A 9707-nucleotide genomic window follows, 5' to 3' on the forward strand; every position below is an offset into this window, starting at 1 on the left:
CATTTTATTCCTGAAAGTTCAAATGAACGCCACTACAAACTGAAGACTTTCATCTTGACTCCTAAATGTATGTGCCATTTTTTTTAATCTTCTGCAACCACGGGCTGTTTAACATTTTTGTTTTACTCTTGATCTTGCTGTTGGACATATTCCAACCACTCTCTTAAACCTTCTGACAGATTCCTCAAAGTCATTTCTTTCTCCTCTTCACTCCACATGACACATGTATTTCTCACAACTCATAACCATTCCAGTCGTTTATTTTCACTTCATGACTAAATGGCCAATAATGGCAGACAGACAGATTTTATGAGATCTTGTTTATTAGATCTCACATGAGCTCCTCAAGATTCATGTTTATTTTTAACTCTTTGGAGCATGAAATTCCCTGAGTACAATGAGAACAAACGAGTTTTGGATAGTGGTTCTGAGCAAACCAAAAATACTAGATATCCATTTTGAAAATGAAGACAAGGAGGTGTTTCTACTCCGATTTAGAACAGTCTAAGAATTTTAGCTCTTTGTCCTGGGTCTTTGTGCGTTTGTTCTTAACAGTATTTTAAAGCTACAAATAGTGTCAAACATGTCTGAACACTCCCACCCCAGTCTCAAATCAACCATGTTTAGTATCACTTCATTAGATTTTACAGTCAATACCACCGTTACGGACTTGATTAAATGAACTCCACTGGGTTCTATAACATTAATTATAGCTACACAACTCCTGTAACCATCAGAGAACATTCATTATGCATGACTCTATCCATACAAGGAGAAATCACTATTTGGCTGATTACTTTTCAGAGGAAATCTCTAGAAGCTTGTTGAGCTTTATCGATATAACCTATATGAGAAATGTATCTAATAATATAAAACACCATGGAGTCATTTCATGCCTCAAAGATGAGAATAGCAAAAATAATGAGTTCTAGGGCTAGTGCATCCAATCCTGTATGAACTATGCTCAATTCTACTCTAAGTGGAGCTCACTCATATTATAAAGCGACTATACTGCTTACTTTGCAATACATAATAAACAAGGATAATGTTCCAATTTCTAAAAGCTTACCTAGGCTGTAACATGAAATGTGCACAAAACAATAGCATTTGCAATGCATCTGATGAAGCAAGAACATGTAGATTCAAGAATAAAGGCCCTCTAAAAATGTAATGTTGCCTTTTGGCTCCCTTCCCACAAAGGAATAGTCTGTGTTTACAGCAGTGCTGATGTGAGTTTATGTACCACAACGCTTGCATGTCCAATCTGCTTGGATGCTATAACAATAGCCCTCTGTATAATTATCTAATTCCTTCTGGATTTGACTCTTTTCTACTTATAGAACCATTATGAATAGATGTCAAGAGTAAGAAAAAATTGATTGAGAGGGCCTAAGACATTACAAACAAGAGAAATATGTAGTTAGAAAACTATTTTTAATGTATTTACATTTTATATTAGTTATTTGAAATTATACAAAATTTTAATGCTATGTTTTAATGTAAATATTTTACAAGCATGTATCATGTATACATTAAAATAATTATGTTTACACAAATCATATAGGCATAATAGTGTGTCCTCACTAAGAATTTGTACTCTCTCCCACTATGAACAACTAGAACAGACCTGATCTTTGTTTCTAGTCTTCATGTCTTCTTGGAATTATCCTCTTCACTCTTGACCAAAGTAGTCATTTCTTGACTCAAAGGTGACCTTCTCATTTACTTTATTAACTCTTATTTCCTGAAAATCTTTCTGAATACAGTACCAAAATTTTGACCCTAAGTGGAAGCTCATTTTATTTCCATTAGAAGAAAGCAACACACTCTTGCCTTCTTTCAGTAGTAGAAGCCAATTTAACCTGATGTGATTTGGCAAATATTTTCTCTCCATTGTTTACACAAAAATCTTGTGATATAATCTGTGACCCTGAAAATTACCATGGCAGTGAGCACTCTAAGCCATACCTCTGGGTTTCAGGCCAGCAGAAAAAAATGGTAACCATTTCCTATTCATCTTTCAAAGTCATAGTAACTCATAGAATTGACTTTCTGTAAGTCATAGCTTCTTTCCTTGCTGTTGTGATAAAAAAAAAACACCTTGACAAAAGCAACTGAAGGGAGGAAGGATTTATTTCAGCATCAAGGGTACAGTCCATTATGGCAGGGAAGTCAAGGCAGCAGGAACAGCAGCTGGTCACATCACATCCTCAATCAAGAACAGAGAGCAGTGAATGTATGCACTTGCTGTTCATCTCCCTCTCTCCATTTATACAGCCCTGGACCCTATCAGGGAATGGTGTTGCCCACAGTTACCATGTTCCCTCCCATACCAATTAGCATAATTAAGATAATCCCCCATAGACATGCCCATGTTCTCATCTCCCAGTAATTCCAGCTTTTCTCAAATTAGCATTTAAGACAACCCCATCCTTTGTTACCTTAACAATAAAACACATAGTTTTAAATCATAACTTCCCCACTTCTTGCCCCCATAGGCTCATGACTATGTTATATTCTAAAATCATTCAAACCAACTCTAAAAGTGCCCATAGTGTTTTACAATCCCCACACTTCAAAATTGCAGTCTCTTAATGTGAGTTCCTATAAAATCAAAAGCATGCTACATAGCCCCAGTATATATTAGCATAAATTAAATATTCCTATTTAAAATGGAACAAACAGAGCATAGGAAGGAATGAGCAAACCAAATCCAAACCAAAATCAAGCAGGAAAAAATACCAACTTTCACTGTTCCATGTCCAGCATCTGGAGCTTGTAATGTCATCGACTGGATTCTGAAAGGTTTGGGAAGCCCTGTCCCTATTGCCTGTAGCCCACATAGCTTCTCTCTCAGGCTGACTGCACTCCACACCTTCTTCGGCAGATGTCCCACAACCTTGGCGTCTCCAATCCTGGAATCTCTCCTGCAACTTGGGAATGGACTGGATTCTGAAAGGTTTGGGAGCCCTATCCCTATTGCCTGTAGCCCACATAGCTTCTCTCTCAGGCTGCCTGCACTCCACACCTTCTTCGGCACATGTCCCACAACCTTGGCGTCTCCAATCCTGGAATCTCTCCTGCAACTTGGGTTTCAGCTTTGTCACTTGTTAAAGGGGCCTCAGGGCCTCTTTGCAGGGACTCCAACTCTGTCACATATTACCTGACCTCAGCTGCTCTCTATGGTCCCCTCACTCTCACATCTTTCATGTATGCCAAATGAGCAACACAAGGATCACACCAAAGAGTTCTGCTGCTAGCTTGAGATGTAGCTTGACTCCCCCCACCCCACCCCACCCCACCCCACGGTCATGGCTGTATCATACTGACCCTGGGAAACACATTCTTAGGTAATTGTTCTCAAGGAGCAGGAAACCCCTTCAGATTATGAGCCTCAATCTTCACAAAAGGGAGCCTCTGAGGGGTAGAGTTTTGGTTTCATCATATCTTCCCTATTTTCTTAGTGCAGCGTGGGAGATTTCTCTTCAGCAGTCCTGATGTCTTTGACAATCACAGCTGCTTTCTTGGTACCAACTGACATTTCTCCTAGGTTGAAATTTCCTCTGCCTAACAAATTAGTCCACACCTTTAAGTTCAGTTTCCAGGTTCTCAGGACATGGGCACAATGAAGCCAAGTTCTTGACCAAAATAGCATACAAATGCCCCAATCCTAGTTTCTAATCCAGTTCTTGTTCTGTGCTGAGACCTCATGACTTGGGCTTCTACTGTCTGCATTTCTCTACAAATTACTTTTCTCTAAGGTCCCACCTAACTAGCCCACCAAGCTCCACTTCCAGCATCCAAGGGCTTTTCTAAAGCAAAGTTCCAAACTCTTGCACATTCCAGCCACAAAACATATCCAAAGGCATAAGAACTAAATGGTAGAGTTTATCACAGCGACAGCCCCCTACTTCTCAGTACCAATTTCTCCCTTCATTTCTATTCTTGTTGCTGTAATAAAAATATCCTTACAGTTTGAGAAGACAGTCCATCATTGCAGAGACATCAAAACAGCAGGGGCATGAGGCAGCTGGTTGCATCACATTGACAATCAGGAGCAGAGAGCAGTTCATGTCTACTTGCTATTCAATTCCCTCTCTCCATTTACATAGTCCAGCACCCCAGTCATGGTCTTGCTCACACTTAAGATAGTTCCTCTACATCAACTAACATAATCATGATAATCCTTCACAAGTGTGCCCAGGGTCCCATCTCCCTGTAACTCCAGATTTTGTCAAGTTGACAGCACTAACCATCACATTGTATCAATAAACCTCTTAAGCCATAACATTCAAGGAAGCATTCATAGATAATATGAAAAGACTCTTTCTTCTTTACAATATGTGATCAAAAGCATTCAGTTAAACAAATTGCGAAGGACAGTTTTCAGTCCCTCATATAAATATATGATGCTTTCTCTATGATAGTTTTCCCTGAGTTATTTTACACATTAAGTACCAAGTTACTTCAAATAAATTGTTTGGACAGTTTCTTCCAGGAGGAACATTTGCTTATTCTGCGTTTTTCCCAGCTACCATTTTTTAAAAACTATATTCTCTCTGCACCCTCACCATGAAGAGCTCTTTAGAAGTAGTACCCTTTCTAGAATGAGCATCTGATATATCATCACCAGTATCTCACCCCATGTATCAGACTTCATCAGAAGTACTTGTCAATAGGAAGTTTTCAAGTGGTATGTGCAGACATCCCCTAAGTTTCATTGTGTTACAGTGACCACAGACATCTCTTGAACCAAGCAGCCTAGAATCTGAAATATGGACAGATGTATCTGCAACAGAGCAGTACATGGAACCCAGACAATCAGGGCTACTACTGTGGTCTTCGGAGAAAGTCTTTTTGCTCAACAATATACTTTCTGTCAATGATAATTAATATATACATTTAGTTGTGAAAAATGACCACAGGGTTATAATAAACAAGAAAAATCTTAGGCCCAGTGTTTTCTAAATTTGTCTGTCAAGATAATTTTGCATGTCAACTAAGATTGAAGAATTCAAAGCCAAACCTGAGATCTGTTGAATCAGAGTCTATGATTGGTGTTTTAGGTGCAAGCTTCAGAGAGTCTTAAGATGGACTAGAATGAAAAACAAAGGCTAGAGAGTTGGCTCAGTGGTTAAAATCATGTACTATTCTTGCAGAGGACCCAAGTTTGGTGTCCAATACCCACCTTAGGCAGCCAACAAATGCCTGAATCTCCAGCTCCAGGGGATCCGATGACCACTTCTGGCCTCTGAGGGCACCCACACACATGGAGTACACATACAGAGACATACATACACATTCATAAATAAAATTTTTTATTAAAAATTTAAAGAATGGGAAACACTGGTTAAGCTGATTAGCAAAGAATTCATTGAGAATAAATACTAAATCAAAGACCCCTTAGTACAGCATTTAAAGTCTGTGCCATCTACTTTAGCTTGGTGTCCACCTGTGCTTATCTTGAAGAGAAAGATAATTTTGATATAGTGTGATGCACACTGGAAGTACAGCTGTACCTCATATATTTTGTCCCTGTATTTCTCCTACTGTGTGACCTGAACTCTGAATTTCCATTTTATTATCTGTAAGCTAGTCATAACAATGCTTACCCCAAAGTATTGTTTAAGGATTGCATTTTATAACATTAAAGCAGTATTTATCAAATGTTTACTGTCAACCAAATCTTTGTTAGTTGCTTATTCTTCTCATATCTTATACCTATGCACATGAAGGAATTCATACTTGAAATAATTTGTCTAGATGCATGAAATCCAGCACAATGTACAGAGAGTATACACCAATAAAGTGTAAAGAAGTAGCCCTATGATTATTAATGGAATGCATGAAACAATAGATTAATAAATAATTGCTGATTAGTATAAAATGCTTATATGTATTCTATAGCTTACTATGACATTTTGTGTTTTTAAAAAATACATCTGTTCCATTAAATTTACATTTTAATATATTTGTAAAACAAAAAATTGTATAGGGGATGATTATGAAGACTTTCAGCTTAGAACTCTAAATCATTTCTTACACAGTTCTACTCAGAATTTAAAAATAGCCCAGGAAAATAGCACACTGGTAGATGACTTGTCAAGTATGCTCAAGATCAAAGGTCCAATCCCCAGAACCAAAAAAAAAAAAAAAGGCTCTGAATAAAAAGTACTCATTTATAGATGGACTAGTCAGTGCTGGCTTCACTTCTGAGGATGAACAGAAACAACAAACTCACTCAGTGTTGCAGGGTAATCAGATCATGAGTGGATAGTAGAAAGAGACTTGATTTGAGGTATTTTACATGCAGGGTATTTTATTTTATTTCAGGTGCAATGTAGTAAGAGTTCATCTAATAGACATGTCTTAGTTTCTGTTCCTCTTGCTGCAATCAAATACCCTGACTAAAGCAACGTAAGGAATGAAGGATTTAATATGGCTCACAGTTCAAGTCCATCATGTCAAGGAAGTCGGGAAGCAGGAGCTTGAAACAGCTGGTCACAGCTCATGCACAATCAGGGAGAAAGAAAGCCTTCGCTCTCCTTTACATTAAGTCCAGGACCAAGCCTGTGAAATTTTCATACCTACAGTTAAGATGGGTCTTCTTACATCAATTAAAATAATCAAGATAATTTCTCATAAAAGTGGCCAGAGGCCCATCTTCCAGGTGATTTTAGATTCTGTCAAGTTAACAATCACAAGATCAAAAGAGGATGAAGATGTAATTTATTTGGGAAGTACTACTAAATTTCCTATCAGTGCTAGCAGTGGACTGGCTCTTTCAAAATGCAAGGTATTTTTCTACAAAATTCTCAGTAGACACTGACTTCAAGAAACTCAAATTCTGTTCAGAAGACAAGTATATTGGTTACTTTCCTTATTACTGTGAGAAAATGCCTTGCAAGTAGCTATGGAAGGAAGGGTTTATCTGAGCATATATAGTTCAAGGGGATACAGTCCATCATGGACAGGAAGACAGGCAGCAGGAGTGGGGTGTCTGAAGGGTCATATTGCACCCTCAGTCAGGAAGCAGAGAGTAAACAGGCAGTGGGGTCAAGCTATACAACTTGACATGTCCCCAGTGACCCACTTCCTCCAATTATGCTCTGCCTCCTGAAAGTCCCACACCCTTCTCAAACAGTACTATTATCTGGGGACCAACACTTGAGTCTGTGGGGGACATTTTATATTCAAAGTACAATGGGAAGGAGAAAAACACAATATAGTACTGTCCTCTTCTTCTCAGTCTTCTCAGAAAAGGATTTCCACCCCTCCTCCAAGATGAAAAGTTCTTGCTCTGGTTGGTCAGAGTCAATATTTTGAGGACCATGTATTTAAGAATAAAGCTCTCACATATAGATAGAATTCTACACATGGTTTATCTTCTTCTTTTACACAAATGGAAACATGAAAGTTGACCAGAGACAGATCAGTTCCTTCTCTCTCTCTCCAAGCACTGCCTTCATCCATTGACTTCCACACTGTAGACACAAGCAGGCCTGGGCTCAGATGAGCACTGAGCTTCAGAGGCAAGTTTACTAGCTTTTCATGTCATCTATTTCCTGACACTTCTGGGTAGGTCTTAGACACTTCCTTGGCCACAGTGTTGACACCTAAGGTATGAGTTAAGTAATAGGGAATCTAATGGAACTAATCTTATGACCTGCTTTAGATTGGAGTTACTGAAACATAGTTATATTAGGAGGAAGAGAAGTGTTTTCTATTTGAAGTTAATCTAACGTATTAAACTTCCACATTGGAGTATAGAGCCAAAGCACTAAAGAGCGCTACAAAAACAGTAAAGAGAAGGCTGAGAAAGTGTGTGCTTTTCTAGACTGCTGGTGCGGATGAAGCAAAGATGGAGGTGAGCAACCAGCCAGATAAAGGACTGTCCAAGCAGTCCACGCCACAGTGACCAAGCAGTCCACGCCACAGTGATCAAGCAGTCCACGCCACAGTGACCAAGCAGTCCACGCCACAGTGATGTAATACAGCAAAGGCAATTCAGAGTGCACATGAAGTGAGGAACCTGGAGACTGTGCTGCAGTCCAGCAGATGAGGGTGGCCACCTTGCTTTTTATGAGCAAGCTTTAATAGATCGCATCAGCTACTTTCCTTGTGGCTATGACCAAATATCTGACAGAAGGACCTTGAGGGATGAAAGATTCATTTTGGCTCATAGTCCAGCCCATCACAACAAGGAAGGTAGGATGGAATTCCTGGAAGGGCCTGCACATGGCCAGCAGTTCCTCAAACACTGGTAAATCAGGAAGCAGAGACCTGGGACAGGAACCAGAACTGGATAGTAACTTTCAACACCCACCTCAGTAACCCACTTCTGTCAGGCAGGCCACAGCCCCAAAGATCCACAACCTCCCCAAACAACACCATCAGTTGGGAACAATGTGTTTAAACACATGAGCCTGTGGGGGAATGCTTCAAATAAAACCATAACATAGATCTTAATTTTAAAGATTCATATGTGGTTTCATTTTCCAGAGGATAAAATTAGCTATAGCATGAACATAGTCTCTGATCAGCACAACATGATCCACCTAACAATGACAGACAAGCTTCCCCTGGATCTGTTTAGGAGGAACCAGAGACATATGTGTGTGAAAAAGACATGTCTGTGTCAGCAGTCCACGCCACAGTGATGTAATACAGCAAAGGCAATTCAGAGTGCACATGAAGTGAGGAACCTGGAGACTGTGCTGCAGTCCAGCAGATGAGGGTGGCCACCTTGCTTTTTATGAGCAAGCTTTAATAGATCGCATCAGCTACTTTCCTTGTGGCTATGACCAAATATCTGACAGAAGGACCTTGAGGGATGAAAGATTCATTTTGGCTCATAGTCCAGCCCATCACAACAAGGAAGGTAGGATGGAATTCCTGGAAGGGCCTGCACATGGCCAGCAGTTCCTCAAACACTGGTAAATCAGGAAGCAGAGACCTGGGACAGGAACCAGAACTGGATAGTAACTTTCAACACCCACCTCAGTAACCCACTTCTGTCAGGCAGGCCACAGCCCCAAAGATCCACAACCTCCCCAAACAACACCATCAGTTGGGAACAATGTGTTTAAACACATGAGCCTGTGGGGGAATGCTTCAAATAAAACCATAACATAGATCTTAATTTTAAAGATTCATATGTGGTTTCATTTTCCAGAGGATAAAATTAGCTATAGCATGAACATAGTCTCTGATCAGCACAACATGATCCACCTAACAATGACAGACAAGCTTCCCCTGGATCTGTTTAGGAGGAACCAGAGACATATGTGTGTGAAAAAGACATGTCTGTGTCAGGTGGAAGTTCAACCTGTGCTACCACACACTGATGCTTCCCAGCTCATACCACCACTAGCTAACTTGGAGTAATTCTGTGCTGAAACATCACCCCTCGTTCTTTCTTTCCCTCCCCTCCAACTCTGTGTATAAATACAAATATATATTAAAATGCATCTTAAAATAAAGGAGGACATGTATTGCATTCAAATTCAAATAGTACAAAATTTCACTTGTCTTGATTAGGTTGAATGGGCAGTAATATTTCTAACAACAAAATAATTTTGAGCTAAAATGTTTCTAAAAGTAATTCTTTTTCTTCAGATTCAGAAGGTATTTCTAAACCTTATAGGACTGTATTAGCCAGGGTTTTCTAAAGAAAACAGAACAGGTAGAATGAATATATATTTGTA

Source organism: Nannospalax galili, unplaced genomic scaffold, assembly GCF_000622305.1.
Source record: "Nannospalax galili isolate Female #2095 unplaced genomic scaffold, S.galili_v1.0 scaffold202, whole genome shotgun sequence".
Lineage (NCBI taxonomy): Eukaryota > Metazoa > Chordata > Mammalia > Rodentia > Spalacidae > Nannospalax > Nannospalax galili.